The sequence below is a fragment of the Choloepus didactylus genome, chromosome 1 (assembly GCF_015220235.1).
Source record: "Choloepus didactylus isolate mChoDid1 chromosome 1, mChoDid1.pri, whole genome shotgun sequence".
NCBI lineage: Eukaryota > Metazoa > Chordata > Mammalia > Pilosa > Megalonychidae > Choloepus > Choloepus didactylus.
Genome location: NC_051307.1, coordinates 117,339,602 through 117,356,463, shown reverse-complemented (window position 1 = coordinate 117,356,463; position 16,862 = coordinate 117,339,602). Strand labels below are relative to the sequence as shown.

The 16,862-nt window shown below is 37.7% G+C and overlaps 1 protein-coding gene across 4 annotated transcripts in view; it reads left to right on the top strand.

Moving 5' to 3' along the window:
- The window catches only part of NAALADL2 (N-acetylated alpha-linked acidic dipeptidase like 2), a 1,146,579-nt gene that overhangs the window by 1,062,410 nt on the left and 67,307 nt on the right, over positions 1-16,862 (top strand). The window lies entirely within an intron of this gene.

The window sequence follows — 16,862 nt, the reverse complement described above, 5'->3', positions numbered from 1 at the left end:
ATGGTTGCTAAAATTCTCCCAACTGGTTGGACCTTTGCAGATACCCCATGTTTGAGCCTTGCATATCAGCAAAGAATATTTTTAATGTGGATATCTAATTCTAAATTCTGTTCCATTGGAAGCAATTGGCAAATCTTTATAATACCGACTTTTCTCCAGTAATACATGTTGACTCTTAAATTTTATTGTTGTAGTAAAGAAAAATTTAACTATGAACATGGAAATGATGTGTACATTTTTCATGAGTTAGATGGAATTAGTGTGTTTTTAAAATGCACATTTATCGCTATAATTCTAAAACAAATTTTTAAATATTCCAGCAATTTGCTGGAGGAGGGGATTTTACCTAAAATTATTTTAATATGTGGTATAGCAGAAATTTCAAATTTAAGACTTACTTTAACAGTCATAAACAATGGTCATATGCCATCTCTGTAATGTCTGGAAATAGAAGCAATTTATTATGAGCTTCTACAGGTTTTAATTTTTAAATAGAGTGAGCATGTTGAATTTAAAATATGAATAACCCCAACAATTTTCAGTTTGTGTTTTGCTTTGGTTGAACTTTAGTGTGTGTTCATCACCCATCAGTCATTTGTGAGGGAGTTTCTTCTTCTATATGAATATTGTTTCATGTTTGTATGGGAAAAATTGTAGCTAAACATTTCATTGTCCCCAGTCTGCAAAAGAAGCACAATTATATTGCTTTGTCTTGCTTATAGTCATTAAATCATACTTTTGCATTAAAAAAGACCTGCTGTTATGTGTCTCAAGAATATTTTTAATTTGATCAACAGTATCTTTTATTTCCATAAGATCCACTATTTTTTTTTTATTTACTCTTGCAATTCTTCTTTATACTCTTCTAGGGTCTTACTCATGTCCTTTATATCCCAAGCCATGACATTAATGTTTGTGTGTACTTCTTTGATTAATTACTCCAAGTTCTGCATCTGATCTGGTTTTTAAATTTGGATATTTGGGTTATCCATATCTTCTGGTTTCTTCATATGCTTTATAATTTTCTGTTGCTTTGGACTCTTGACATTTGCTAATCTTGATAGAGTTCTTTTAGGATATGCAGGATTATTTAAGCATTTATCTATAATTTGGCAGAGCCACAGCTTGGTTAGGTGCACTATCCCTGACCTACCTGCCGATGGTGCTCTTGAGCCATCTCTTATCCTCAAGCCAGTTTTCCCCCAACTTCATCCATGTATTGAGTGGGGGTGCAAAACATGTGGAAGTCCAATCAGTGTACCAATTTTCCACGTGCACTGGGGACTGCCAGGCCTGTGGGTGGGGTGCATGCCGTGTAATTTGTCAGGGAGTCCACTCCAGGACACAGTCATTGCAGCCATTCTTAGTGCTGCAGGTGGAGTACTCTGGGGCTGCAGAAGTGCATGTTTCACCTTCCAGCTCAAATGTACCACAGCCCCTGTCTGCCATGTGCCCACAAGTCCCTGGGTTTGGAGAAGGCCTCCTGGCACTAACGTTCAGCACCCTGCCTCTAGGCTGTGACCACCATGGTCTTCCACGGTGGAAGAGTGGACACTGTTACAAGCCTGCAGAATCCCGAATTCCTTCAAGGAAGCTCTTGGCTATGGGGTTGTGAAGGGTCGTTTCCCTAGCCAACTATAAAGATGGCTGCACAGGGCATGGAAATCTGCCCCCTTCTGCACTCATCTGCCTGCTCCAATTACCAGCCCCTGGCTTGGAGGCTCTTGGCTGCAGGTCTGCGAAGGTTTATCACCCAAGCCAAGTGCTGAGGAGGGTGCCTGGGGTGTGGAAGGCTGCTCCCCTCCGGCTGCTTCCCTCTGCACTCATCCACCAGCTCTATCTGCCTATTCCCCAGCAGCATTCCAGACTGAACACTGACTGGTTTTAAACACAGTCTCTCGGCTTCTCCAAGTACACACTCACTATATGTGTAGAAGTCCCTGCCCAGCCAGTGGAACCCTGGCACTGCTGTTCTGAGTGCTTTCTGTCCTTTATCTAGTGTTTTTGGTGGAGGAAAATTTTGCTCTGTTTCTCCTAATCCACCATCTTCCTGGAAGCCTGAGCCAGGAGAATTTAAAAAGAAAAATGAAATATCAGTGTCCATAGGAGTATATGATGCAATAAGCAAAGCAAAACAAAACAAACCCTCTAAAACCTCAAAAAGTCTTAGTTTAATGTAAATTTGCTTTTTTGTGATGCTCAATAAGATAGAATGAAGTAAGATTTTATTTCATTCTATCTTATTAATATAAACATATTTTCACATAAAATTACTTCCAGTAATGTTAATGGAAAATAACCCAAAATTCACCTTGCATCTTCTGAACTTCTAAAACCAGTCTAATTTTTCTAGAATCTCAATAGAATAAACTTGCTGTTTGCTTCATTTGTGTATTCTTTAATTCAGTGAACATTTTTGTGAATATTCTCTTCTGGGCATTATGCTTGGAACTAGATGATGCAAATTTAAAATAATTTCACTTACAACTCTCTTTAAAAGGTTCTTTCACAGTCATCTAATAAGTTACTTTTGATATTATTTAAAATTAATTTATATTTACAAGCACTTTATAGCCACCAGGCAAAACTCCCCTTACCCTCTGTTCCAGTTTGCTAATGCTGCCTTTTTGCAAAACAACAGAAAGGGTTCAGCTTTTATAAAGGGGTTTTATTTGGTTCCAAAGTTACAGTCTTAAGGCCATGAAGTGTCCAGGATAAGGCGTCAACAATCACCTTCACCAGAGAATGGCCAGTGGCATCTGAAAAACCTCTGTTAGTTGGGAAGGCATGTGACTGGCAGCTGCTCCAGAGTTCTGGTTTCAAAATGGCTTTCTCCCAGGACATTCCTCTCTGGCTGCAGTTCCTCCAAAATGTCACTCTTAGTTGCTCTTGGGGCATTGGTCCTCTCTTAGTTTCTCCAGAACAAACGTCTGCTTTCAAAGGCCATCTCCAAAATGTCTTTGCAAGCTGCAGCTCCTCTCTCAGCTCCTGTGCTTTTTTCAAAGTGTCCCTCTTGGCTGTAGCAAGCTCACTCCTTTTGTCTGAGCTTATATAGGGCTCCAGTGAACTAATCAAGGCCCATGCTGAATGGGCGGGGCCACACCTCCATGGAAATTATATAATCAGAGTTATCACCTACAGTTGGATGGCTCACATCTCCATGGAAACACTCAATCAAAAAATTACAATCTAATCAACATTAATAAGTCTGCGGACACAAGATTGCATCAAAGATAATGGTGTTTTGGGAGACATAATACATTCAAACTGGCACATTCCACCCCTGGATACCAAAATGATATGATCTTTCCATATACAAATACACTCACTCTGTCACAATATCACAAAACATTAAATCATTTCAGTAACAATAAGATCCCATCAAAATCAGTTACAGGTGTAGTCTCATCCTAAAGCAAAATTCCCCTTCTAGCTGTGGACCTGTGAAACTTAGAACAAGTTATCTGCTGGCAATATACAAAGGAGGGACAGTCATAGGCTAAACATTCCCATTGTCATAAGGAGAAACTGAGAGGCAAACAGGGTTAACAGGACCAAAACAGTTCCTAAACCCCGCAGGGCAAATTCCATTAAATTTCAAAGTCTGAGAGCCATTAACAGAATGATGTTGCATCCTTGGGGCTTGAAAGAGAGGGAGTTTAACCCTTCCTAACAGCCTTTGTGGTAGCCCTTTTCTCTCCAAACACTAGGGTAAGTGCTCTAACATATTCACACATGGGGCAGACCACCTGCTTGGCTCCACCCTCCTTAAACATTGGGGCAGTACCCAGATTCTCCTCCATCTCCAAGGCACATGCTCAACCCCTTCAGAACAGTGGGGTGGCAGCCAGGCTCTCCCAAATTGCCTGGGAATATGCTCCACCCTCTCTGAGGCCTGGAGTGATAGCACTTTTTCCTGAGCATCAAGGTGGAAGGCCCACCCTTGACCTCTGGGGAACCTCATCCTTTCCATGTGTGTGGGCTACTCTGCTCTCCCAGCCCAAGCCCTCTTGAATCCAGACCTTAACCTCCATGGCTCTGTCTTTGAAGAAATTTTTCCTTCAATTTGTTCCTTGTCTATCTCCTCCAGTCCAGACTGGCAGAGACTCTGTCTATAAAGATCTCTCAAAAATTCTGTTGGCTTTGCATGAAGCACACAGGGGTCAAAGCCATCAGACAATAGGACTTTCCACAAATCCTTTCTGGATAACTCCGTCTCCAATCCTGGCTTGTACTGAAGTGGTGGCTAGGTTCCATGTTTGGTTAAATCCTCATGTTGGGCTATAGCTTCTGGGGTCTCACTTTCTGGAAGCTGAGAATTTTCCAAACTATCAGTTTCTGGTTTCTTTGTACCCAAGAGTTCATTTCTCAGCTTATCTCTGTCCTGTCGCATTTTACTATAAGCTGCAAGGAGAAGTCATGCTATGTCTTCAACTTAGTTTTGAAATCTCATCAGCCAAGTATCCCAGCTCACCACTCTCAAATTCTGCCTTCCATCCACTGCCAGGAATCAATTTTGCCAAATTCTCTGCCACTTTAAAACAAAGATCACCTTCCTTCCAGTTGGCAATGACAAATTCATCATTTCTGTTTAAGTTCTCATCAGAAATATCTTTAGAGTCCATATTTTCACCTACAGTCTCTTCAGAGTAATCTAGGCCTTTTCTATCAAGCTCCTCAAAATTCTTCCAGAATCTTCCCCTTATCCATTTAAAAAGCCATTCCAACATGTTTGGTAGTTGCAAACTCAGCAGCACCCCACTTCTCTGGTACCAAAATCTGTTTCAGTTTGCTAATGCTGCCTTTTCGCAAAACACCAGATATGGATCAGCTTTTATAAAGGGGTTTTATTTGGTTCCAAAGTTGCAGTCTTAAGGCCATAAAGTGTCCAAGATAAGGCATCAACAGTCGGGTACCTTCACTGGAGGATGGCCAATAGCATCTGGAAAACCTCTGTTAGCTGGGAAGGCATGCAACTGGTATCTGCTTGAGTTCTGGTTTCAGAATGGCTTTCTCCCATGATGTTCCTCTCTAGGCTGCAGTTCCTCACAAATATCACTCTTAGTTACACTTGAGGCATTTGTCTTCTCTCAGCTTCTCTGGAGCAGAAGTGTCTGAGCTTATATAGGGCTCTAGTGAACTAATCAAGGCCCACACTGAGTGGGTGGGTCCATGCCTCCATGGAGATTAATCAGAGTTATCACCTACATTTGGGTGGGTCACATCTCCATGGAAACACTCAAAGAATTGCAGTCTAATCAACACTAATATGTTTGCCTACACAAGATTGCATCAAAGATAATGGTGTTGGGGGGGACATAATATATTCAAACTGGCACACCCTCCTATCCCATCCCCTGTCTCTGCAGATTTTTAATGTCAAGATATCTTATATAAATGACATCATACAATATTCATCCTTATGTGCCTTGCATATTTCACTCAGCATAATGTTTTCAAGTTTCATCCACTTTGTAACATGTGTCAGAATTTCATTGCTTCTTACAGTGAGTGATATTCCATTGTGTGTATGTACTACATTTTGTTTATCCATTTATTTGTTGATGGACACTTAGGTTGTCTCCACCTTTTGGCAATAGTGAACAATGCAGCTGTGAACAATGGTACAAGTATCTGAGTACCAGTTTTCACTTTCTTTGGGTATATAGCCAAAAGTGCATTGCCAGGTCATATGGTAATTCTATATTTAACTTTTTGAAGAACTGCCATATTACTTTCCACAGTGACTGCACCAATTTACTCTCCCACCAATACACTAGAATTCTAATTTCTCTGCATCTTCTCAATATTTGCTATTCTCTGTTTTTTGTTTGTCTACATATATATAATAGCCATTCCTGTGTGTTTGAAGTGGTATTTCATTGTGTTTTGATATGCATTTCCCTAAAGGCTAATGATTTTGAGCATCTTTTCGTATGCCTATTGATCATCTGTATATCTTTTTTGGAAAAATGACTGTTTAAATCCTGTCTCTATTTCTCAATTGTCTTTTTTTTCCTGCTTTGTAAAAGTTCTCTATATATTCTAGATATTAAGCTCTTATAGGATACATGGTTTGCAAATATTTTCTCCCATTGTGTAGGTTGTCTTTTCACTTTTTGACAATGTCCTTTTGATGATAAAACTTTTTAACTTTGATGAAGTTGAATTTACCTATTGTTTCTTTTGTTGCTCATGCTTTTGGTATAATATCTAAGAATCCATTGCTAAATCCCAGGACATGAAAACTTTTTCTTCAATTATTTTCTAAGTTCTATGGTTTTATCCCTTATATTTAGATCCTTGATCCATTTTGAATCAATTTTTGTGTATGGTCTGAGATAAGGGTCCAATGCCATTCTTTTGTCTGTGGGTATCCAGTGTTCTTGACACCATTTGTGAAGACTCTTTTCCCTATTGCATGTATTTGGCAGCATTGTCAAAAATCAATTGAGAAGTGATGTCATCAACGTGGCAATGTAAACAGCTACTGAAGACTTCTCTCTAGAGATTCAGAAAAAAAAAAGGACAATTCTGAATTGTTTGAAACTCTGGAAGAGGATATAGAATCGATAAGTACCCTGCAAATGCTGAATTGAAGAAAGAGAAGAATGTCAGGTAGGAATCTTCCATCCCAGACCAGCTGGTCCTCTCCCCTCCACCTCACTTGGTCTCTTGTGGGAAAGGCACAGAAATAGCAGATGGGGCCCCTCCTGGCATGGACAGACTACAAAATATCTCACAGCAGTGAGACATACCCCAACCTTTTGAAGACCTGGGGGACAGGGAAGGGCATTTCAAGGCCCAGGTCAGTGATGGACAAATAGACTGAGAAAATGGGGACACTGTATTTCCAGCCCTGGGTCTGAAAGCCCTTGCCCCACCCTTGAGGGAAGCAGCAGCCAGTGGCTGTTTCCTTGCCTGGGGGATGGCTGAAGTACTGGGTCAGCTGAGGGGGTATTTTACCCTGACTGGCAAAATGAGGATGTAGGAGTCCCACAGTTTCAGCTCACCTATGTAGACACAGACTGCTCAAAGGCAAAGCAGATTCTGAGGTCAATTAAATTACCAAACAGCACCATCAGCTGGACAGTCTGGAAGGTGCAAAGGAATTGAAAACCTTTTAAAAATGCTTCAGACCCTTTCTTAGGATGACAGAAACTAATCTACATGCCCTGTATGGAAACCCAGCCCTGTTGTGGTTGAGAAATAAGGAAGATCCAACTGTTAAAGCAGGGATCTAAAACAAACCCAGGTCTTACTGGCCAGCAGAAAGCACAGCACCCCTGGAAGCCAGCAGGCTTGTATTACCACACACAGTCAACTTGTTGGTTTTCCCAGTGCCTACCTCCCATCCCTGTTGCAGGCCATGGTTGGTGCCTGATTTTGGGGAAAGACTGAGGGGCAAAGCCAATCTGACAACTGGCCAGGGAGAGAAACAAATAAAAGATAGAGATCAAAGACAACCAACAAGAAAATCCTAGAAAAAGAGAGAAAACAACCTCCAGAATAAACTAATCAAGAAAATCAGATGCCTAGATAGCAAAAAATCATTAGCCACACCAGGAAACATGAAGATATTTCCCCGTCAAAGGAACAAACTAACACCTCAACTGAGATTCAGGAGTTGAAACAACTAATTAAAGATGTTGAAACAAATATTCTAAATCAAATCAATGAGTTGAAAGAAAATATGACAAAAGACTTAACGCCTATAAAGAAGACACTTGGGGACCATAAGGAAGAATTCATAAAGTTGAAAAAACAAATTGCAGAACTTATAGGAATGAAAGGCACAATAGAAGAGATGAAGAACACAATGGAGACATACAGCTGCAAAGTAGTAGAGGCAGAAGAAAGGATTAGTGAACTAAAGGACAGGACATCATCTGGACATCTGGAATCCTACACACAAAAGAACAGATAGGGAAAACAATGGAAAAATATGAGCAGAGTCTCAGGGAACTGAATGACAACATGAAGTGCATGAGTATATATAAGTGTCCCAGAAGGAGAAGAGAAGGGAAAAGGGACAGAAAGAATAATAGAGGAAATAATCAATGAAAATTTCCCATCTCTTATGAAAGACATAAAATTACAAGTTCAAGAAGTGCAGCATATCCCAAAAAGAATTGATCCAAATAGACCTACTCCAAGACACTAATTAGATTTTTAAGTACCAAAGACAAAAAAAGAATTCTAAAAGCAACAAGACAATCCATCACATACAAGAGAAGCTCAGTAAGACTAAGTGTGGATCTCAGCAGAAACCATGGAGGCAAGAAGGCAGTGGTATGATATATTCAAGATATTGAAAGAGAAAAACTGCCAACCAAGAATCCTATATCCAGCAAAATTCTCCTTCAAAAATGGGGAGAGTTTAAAATATTTACAGATAAACAGACACTGAGAGAGTTTGTGAACAGGAGACCTCCTCCACAAGAAATATTAAAGGAAGGTACAGACAGATAGGAAAAGACAGAAGAGAGAGGTTTGGAGAACAGTATAGAAATGAAGATATCAGGAGATAGAAATAGGGTAGAGATCAGGCATTTGATGCTGAAGAAGAACAGAATGTTCAAGAGGGCTGATTGTATAGATCCAGAAATCAATAGCACAATACTATGTGATGGTAACACAATATTGTAAGTACACTGAACAAAAAATGACTGTGAGTATGGTTGCAAGAGGAAGGTTATGGGTAGGTAGGACACCAGGAGGAAAGATAGAAGATAAAGACTGGAACTGTGTAACTTACTGAAACCTAGAGTGGTCAGTGATTTTGATTAAATGTACAAATATAAGAACATTTTTACATGAGGGAGAACAAATGAATGCCAACTTTGCAAGGTGTTGAAAATGGGATGGTATTGGGGAATAAATACAATCAAAGCAAACCAGACTATGGTTAACAGTAACATTGTAATGTGCTTCTATTAATTGTAACAAAGGCAATACACCAAAGCTAAATGTCTAAATGAGGGGGATATAAGAGAGAGGTATGGAACTCTTAGCTTTGGTGGTATTGTCTGAACTTTTTATTGAATTTTATTTTATTTTTATTTTTTATTTTTTATCATCTTCCTCTTTCTTTGTGGAAGAAATAGAAATAGTCCTCCTATAGATTGTGGTGGTGAATACAAAACTATGTGACTATACTGGGAATAGTGTTTTTTTTTTTTAAGAATTAAATTCAATTTTATTGAGATATATTCACATACCATACAATCATCTATGGTGTACAATCAACTGTTCACAGTACCATCATATAGTTATGCCTTCATCACCCCAATCTATTTTTTGAACATTTGCCTTATACCAGAAAGAATGAGAATAAGAATAAGAAATAAAAGTAAAAAAGAACACCCAGATCACCCCCATACCACCCTATTTTTCATTTAGTTTTTGTCCCCATTATTCTACTCATCCATCCATATGCTGGACAAAGGGAGTGTGATCCACAAGGTTTTCACAATCACACTGTCACCCCTTGTAAGCTACATGTTATGCAGCCATCTTCAAGAGTCAAGGCTACTGAGAATGGTGTTTTAATGCTTCAACATCTGTGTGAGACCAAAGGAAAAGATGTTTATTTCACACAAAATTTCTATTTTCTGTTGTACACTGTATAATTGAACTTGTATGGTCAGTTTATTCAACACCATAATTACATGGAACTTTGAATAGGGAGTGAAATCTGGTTGGCTTTTACAGGTTAGTGTGAAGCCCTGATACATCCCTGAGTAATTTGGGCAGAGAATAAAAATGTATTTGCAAAGTCCCCTTGAGGGACTGGGGAAAAAATGTGGAAATACTAATCTTCCCCACCGGGAATTACTGATATTCTCACAAGCATTGGGGACTACCAATTTAGAAGCTCAAGCCTTGATCTTGGGGCTTGCCCTTATGAAGTTTGTTACTGCAAAGGACAGGCTAAGCTACTTAGAATTGTGCCTAAGACTCACCCCCAAAGAACCTCTTTTGTTGCTCAGATGTGGCCTCTCTCACTAAGCCAATTGTGCAGGTAAACTCACTGCACCCCCCCCTCCACCATGAGGGACATGACTCCCAGAGGTGTAAATCTCCCTGGCAATGTGGGACATGACTCCCTGGGATGAACCTGGACCTGGCTTTGAGGGATTGAGAAAGCCTTCTTGACCAAAAGGGGGAGAGAAATGAAACAAAGTTTAAATGGCTGAGATTTCAAATGGAGTTGAGAGGATATTCTGGAGGTTATTCTTATGTGTTATATAGATATCCCTTTTTAGTTTTTAGTGCATTGGAATAGCTAGAAGGAAATACCTGAAACTGGTAAACTGCAACCCAGTAGCCTTGATTCTTGAAAATGATTGTGTACCTATATAGTTTATACTATGTGACTGTGTGATTGTGAAAACCTTGTAGCTCCCACTCCCTTTATCCGGTGTATGGATAGATGAGTTGAAAAATAGGGACAAAAAGTAAAGGAATAATAAGGAGGGATGGGGAGTTGGGATGTTTTGGGTCTTCTTTTTTACTTTAATTTTGATTCTTATTCTTCTTTTTTGTGATAATGAAAATGTTCAAAAATTAATTGTGGTGATGAATGCATAACTATATAATGGTATTGCGAACAATTGATTGCACACTTTGGATAATTGTATGGTATGTGAATATATCTCAATAAAATTGAATTAAAAAAATAAATTGGCCTTGGATTTGTGTGTCTTTTCATGGACTTTCAATCCTTTTCCATTGATCTCTTTGTCTATGTTTATGCCAGTAAAACACTCTTGTTTGCTGTACCTTTGTAGTACATTTTGAAATCAGGATGCAGGAGTCCTCCAACTTTGTTCTTTTTCCAAAATTGTTCTGGCTATTTTGGGGCCCTTACAGTTCCATATGAAATTATGAGGATATGGTTTGCCACATCTGCAAAAAAAGCTACTGTAATTTTGATAGGGACTGTGTAGAATGTGTAGATCACTTTGGGTAGTATTGACAACTTAACAATAGTAAGTGTCCAAATCCATGAACATAGTTATCTTCCCATTTTTTAGATCATCTTTAATTTGCTTCAGCAGTGTTTTTAGTTTTCAGTGTACAAGTAATTCACATCCTTAGTTAAATTTATTCTTTGATATTTTATTCTTTTAGATGCTATTGTAAATTGAATTTTCTTAACTTCCTCTTTTCATTGTTCATTGCTGGTGTATAGAAACACAGTTGATTTTTATGTGCTGACCTTGTACTCTGCCACTTTGATGAATTCATTTATTGACTCTAGTGGTTTTCTTACGGACTCCTTTGGATACCTTACTGTATGGATCCTTTTCTCCCTTCCTTCTGTCTAAGATAAAAAGGTTGCCTTTGCAAAGCTAAACTTGGTACCTCTTTTCTTGTTCATTTCTTCTCCTATCTCCAGGGTTTACTCCAACGATTTTTATAATACTCCCACTCTTCTTTCTTATATGTTCATATTTAATATTGGTTGCTGCTGTGGTTTCACCTTCTTTTAAAACATACTCCCAAGACCAATCCTAAAACAAATCCAACATCCTCTACTCAACTCTTCAGCACTACAACACTCCTCTCCATTCATTGGCATACTTTCAAAAGGTCTGCTTATTCACTGTCTTTTGTTTTGCATCACTGGTTTTTTCTTTAACCCTGTGACATTGGCTTCTCCTCCACGGTATTCTAAATCTGTTGACCTCTCTATATCACCAATGATCACCACTCAGAAAACACAGTCTTTTTTTTTTTTTTCAGTCCTTTCTATCAGACTTCTCATAGGGTTGACCATGCCTCTTTGGAAACTATCATTTTCCTTGGTAGAGTAGACAAATGTTGGTTGTTTCAGTTTCCCCAGTCTGTTTTCATAGTCCAATGTGGGGCAGATTATACACACGTACACACACACATAATATATAAATATATATTATACGTACAAAAATGTGTTTATATATTCATGCACACATAAATACACACATAAATTTTTATACACACATATTTATACATGCAAACATACAGATATGAACATACATGCATGCATATATATATATATATACACACATCAAGAAAAGAATAAACTAGTGATAAATACAAAAATAGGAATGGAAAAGAAATGATTCCAAAATAATGTCAGACAAATATTTTCTCTGAGCTGATTCTTTGTATGTTAATAAAACCACAGGAGGGCAAATCTGGTATGGTTTACCCCAAAGTCTTTATTTATTCACAGCTGTTCAATAGTAGCAATTGTTGCCACTATACCTCATATCTATTTGGAAGAGGAAAAACAATTTTAAAATTCCATTGGCTAGGTAAAGCGAAGTTTACCTGGGTGTATAAGGGTGGATGGAGAGATTCAATTACATTTTTAAAATATAATATGTCACTGTTTCTTCCAGATTAAGAATAAAACTAAACATCATTAAAATGTTCCATGATGAATATGTCTATATCATAATTAGTTGATTCATTTTAAGGATTAAAATATCACTGTTTTTGCTCTTTCCTATGTCTTTGCCATGCCTTTTGGTTCAACTGCTTAGTAATCTTTCTTATTTTAATGGGTTCATGAGAGGTTAGTGTTGGACCTGGCTAATTATTAACATGTAATCCAGCCTTCTTTGTCTTGATAAATTCATTATTATTATTTTTTTTACTTTGAAATAAGTAATTTGAACTGGTAGTCAAAACTGATTTTTAAGGAATTAAATATCTAAAAAATCAATTATAAATGAAAACCCAAATAAAATGTAACACGCATGTGTTTGAAAGTTTCATCTTCCTGGTTATTTCTCAAATTGGTATGTATAAAGCTATTTTCTTCTGTTTTTATTAGATTTTTAAGAATGTTTATAAAATAATAGAAAAAGGTATTACAGTGTAATTTTAGCCCAGTTTAAGCTAGTAGTCATTAGTACTAATAATCATTACTAGCTAATCATAAAGAAATATTTCCTTTAAAGAAGTATTCATATCTTACTCAAATGCTTATATGCAGGTGAAGAATTATCAAATGTAATTAATTATGAAAAATAAAATATATTACATAATAGATAATGATTATTGAAATCTTCATCAATCTAGTACTTTTCCGTATCTTGACAAATATTTTAGACAAACGGTTTCTAGCTTCTCTACATTGTCTCTTTCTGGAGGAGTATAAAATATACAAAAAAAATTAAAAATTTAATTTCCATTTAAGTTCTTTGGGAGAAAGAACAAAGTAGAATTCTTTAGCTTCTGTATTTTGTTTTATTATAAATATGCTAGTCACATAAGCAGGGAAAATAACTCTGAAACTATCCACTCTCTCCCATTCAACCCAAAACTCAAAAATCCCTTTGGGAATAAAGCCATTTTTTCCAAATCTTTATGTATTCCATATAACCCTTGGTGTCTAATAAATACAAGATGAATGAACTTTTATGGTAATTACTTTTCCTTGATTTCTATTAACTTCAAATTTAAAAGTTCCCCTTAAATTTTCTTGCATACTATGAGATTACTAAGGTTGTAAACATGTTCTTTCTTCTATGTCTGTCCAAATATAGACTCATTTTGGATCTGTCATCTCAAAAGTGCTAAAAACGCCAAAGTTCTATAATATAACCCTCCTATATAATTTACTCATATTAATGAATTTTGTGAAATTGAATAATCATCTCACAGTTTGTCTGACATTGAAGTAACTTAGACTGAGAGCATCCTCTATTACTAGATGTCTTAGCTCTTGTATGGCTCAGAATTCACTTTGTTATGTTGTTTTGAGGATATCAGAGTAATGTGTCTGCCAGAACATTCATTAAGCCTTGAAAAAAATCTCAAGGTGACTCATATACAGATGTCCAGTGCAAAGAACCTATTACTTTTCTTCCTCTCTATTTTGGAACAGAGTTCCAAAGAGTCTGGTTAAGAACTGCATGCATTGTTCATTCAATATTTTAAATATTAGGCTTCAGGAAAGAAAGTGGATATAGATTAATATAAATGACCCCACAGGAGAAAGTAAGCCAATATGCAATACTATCAATGTAAAAACAAATAAATTTTAATTTTTTTCTTAAAGTATAATTTAATTGATTAGTAACATTTCAGGCCACTGCTTAAATATGAAATGACCACACAGTCCAGAGCATCCAGTAAAGGGTAAATTTAGCAATTGTGCAGTTAACTCAGATTTCATAAACAGGAAAACCTGGTGATTTAGTATGTCAAATTAAGAAGGAATTTCTAGGATTGACTACTTTAATTGGCAAAAACAATAATTATGATTTTATCCCTTCATTTTGATAACTTAGCTCATACATTCAGTGATTGCTTCAAGAAACCTATGTATTATTAGAAGAGAATGGGCTAAAGAATCTTAAATTAACCAGGGTCTGCAAAGAGAGGTCTAAGTTATGACAGCCCTTTTTCCTTTTGGGTCCCCAGACAGCCTTACATTCATTGTGAACATAGTACTTCAAGCCAGAACTACCAATTCATGAGAGTTGGAACTCAAGACAGTTTTTAACTTAAACATCCATCCCCAATCTTTTAATGTAGGACTGAGGACTTAACTTTCGATATTATTCTAAGAATTGGAGTTCTAAATTTACTTTCTTGTTTAACCATACCAGTGATGCATCACATACGATTTTTAGCTTTAGTTTCCTCATCTTGGAATAAAAAATAGATCCTTGAAAGGCAATCTGAGTGTAGGTTTTTTCTACATTGTCACTGTACCCACTCCCCTCCCCTTGATAATAGTCTTTCAGTTTCATCTCCACAAATACTTTAACACTTCTTAAAAAAAAAAAAAAAATCAATTAACCTCTGTCAGTCTTTCCAAAGCATTCAGGTTAGTTTTCACTTCTTTTCACACTGACTATTTCATTGTTTACATAATGTTAATTAAATCATGTAGCTTATATTTATAACATTAATATTTACATCATATGTCATTTATATTTGTAATATATGTCACCAACAGAAATAAGTTTGGGAACGTGACATGACACTCATGGTAAATATAAAACTCTCTAGAGGGAAGGGTTGAGCAGGCTCTGTTGTCACCGAAGAAGTTTAATATAGGGAACAGGTTAAAAAAAAAAGGCAAGTGGAAAGATGATAGTCTAGGAAGGTCCAGGAATCAATCCCTCCATCAGAACAACTACCAAACAGGCAGAAACTGTCTGAATCAACTATTTTGAAACTCTGGAGGCTAGTAGACTACTATGCAACATCCAAGGAAGAGCAGGAAGAAGAAGCTGGTAAATCATGGTATATAGCAGTGAATTTCACTATCCATGCAGTGGCTAGCATTTGCCATCCTCAGACTCATGGCAGGCAGCAGTGAAGTCTTTAAACTCAGCCACTGGTGCAATACACTGGTGCTGGGGTGAGATATAAATACCTCATTCCTCAAGATCCAGGGGTTTGCAGTCTAATCACTGAGAATTACTTTTGATCAGCTACTACAGATCACTGGGGCCCCAGCTCTAAGGGCAGTAATTGTTTCAACCTACCCTAGACAAAAGAGACAGAGTTGTACCCTTCCTGAAAACTACAGAAAACAGTTAAAGGCTGCTTTTATGAGGCAAGTGCCAAATCAGGGGAATGTAATTTCAAAGAGCCATAGGAAAAGTTCCTGGCCTGTTTCCTGACCCCCTTCCCCATTCCCAGGGCAGTGTGGAGTCACTGGCTAACTCTTCCTTTGTGGGTCCCAGGTCTTCTTGCAGCTGGGAAAGACTGACCTAAGAAACTCCTTCAGCTCCCCCACTCCATCCCAGAATTTCCCTTCTAGGCAAAAGCAGCTTTGGAATGGAGAATGGTGTAAGAAACTATTGAGTAGGGTGTCCTGGGGAAAAGGCTTGTCTGACTTAAGCCCTGTGGGGGAGCACCCGGGAGAGGAAGGTCTGTTTCCTAGGGAAGAGTGGGGACATTCAAATTCCTGTGAACAGGGAAACTCCAAAGGCCACTAGCAAACCCAGGCCCAGGATAAGTCACAGGCCCAGAAAAGACCCTGCACTTGGCATTTGCCTTGGGCTTGCCTTCCTGAAGGAGGGCTGAACTCTGAAGGAGAGTACCAGCTACTGCAAACATCTGCAAGATGCTTTTTGTTCCATTGGTTTGTTTGGTTATGTTAACTCCTGGCACCCAAGTAAATCTCTGTCATATCATTAGCTGAAAACAAACTCAAGAAACAGACAGCTCAGGGACTAGATATCATATTAACATTAAAAAATATTAAAATGTAGTGGGTGCAACAAAAGATTACAAGACAAACAAAAAAACCAGAAAGTATAGCCCATCCAAAGGAAGAGAATAAAAATGTGGAAAGCACCGATGAGGAAGACCAGGCTGAGGACAAACTTGACAAAAGATTTTTTAAAAATAATCTTCAATATGCTGAAGGAGATGAAGGAAAATACAGGGAAAGAATCAACTGACATTGGGAAGACAAAGAATGGACAATATGATAATCTCAATAAAGAGGTAGAAATTTTGAAAAGGAATGAAACAGAACTACTGGGGTTGAAGTCTACAATAACTAGAATGAAAATTCCCAGGAGGATTTCAGCAGCAGATTGGAGCTGGCAGAAGAAAAGATCAATGAACTAAAAGACAAGACAATTGAAATGAGCCAGGCTGAGGAATGGTAAGAAAAAAGAATTATAAAAGTCAACCCCCTCCAAAAAAAAAGTCTCAGAGATCTGTGGGACACCACCAAACATACTAGTACATGCATCAAGGGACTCCAGAGGGAGAAGGAGAGAAAGGGGCATATGGAATATTCAAAGAAATACTGATGGAAAACATCCCAAAGTTGGCAAAAGATGTGAATATGCATATCCAAGAAGACCAACAAATATCGGACAGAAAAAACT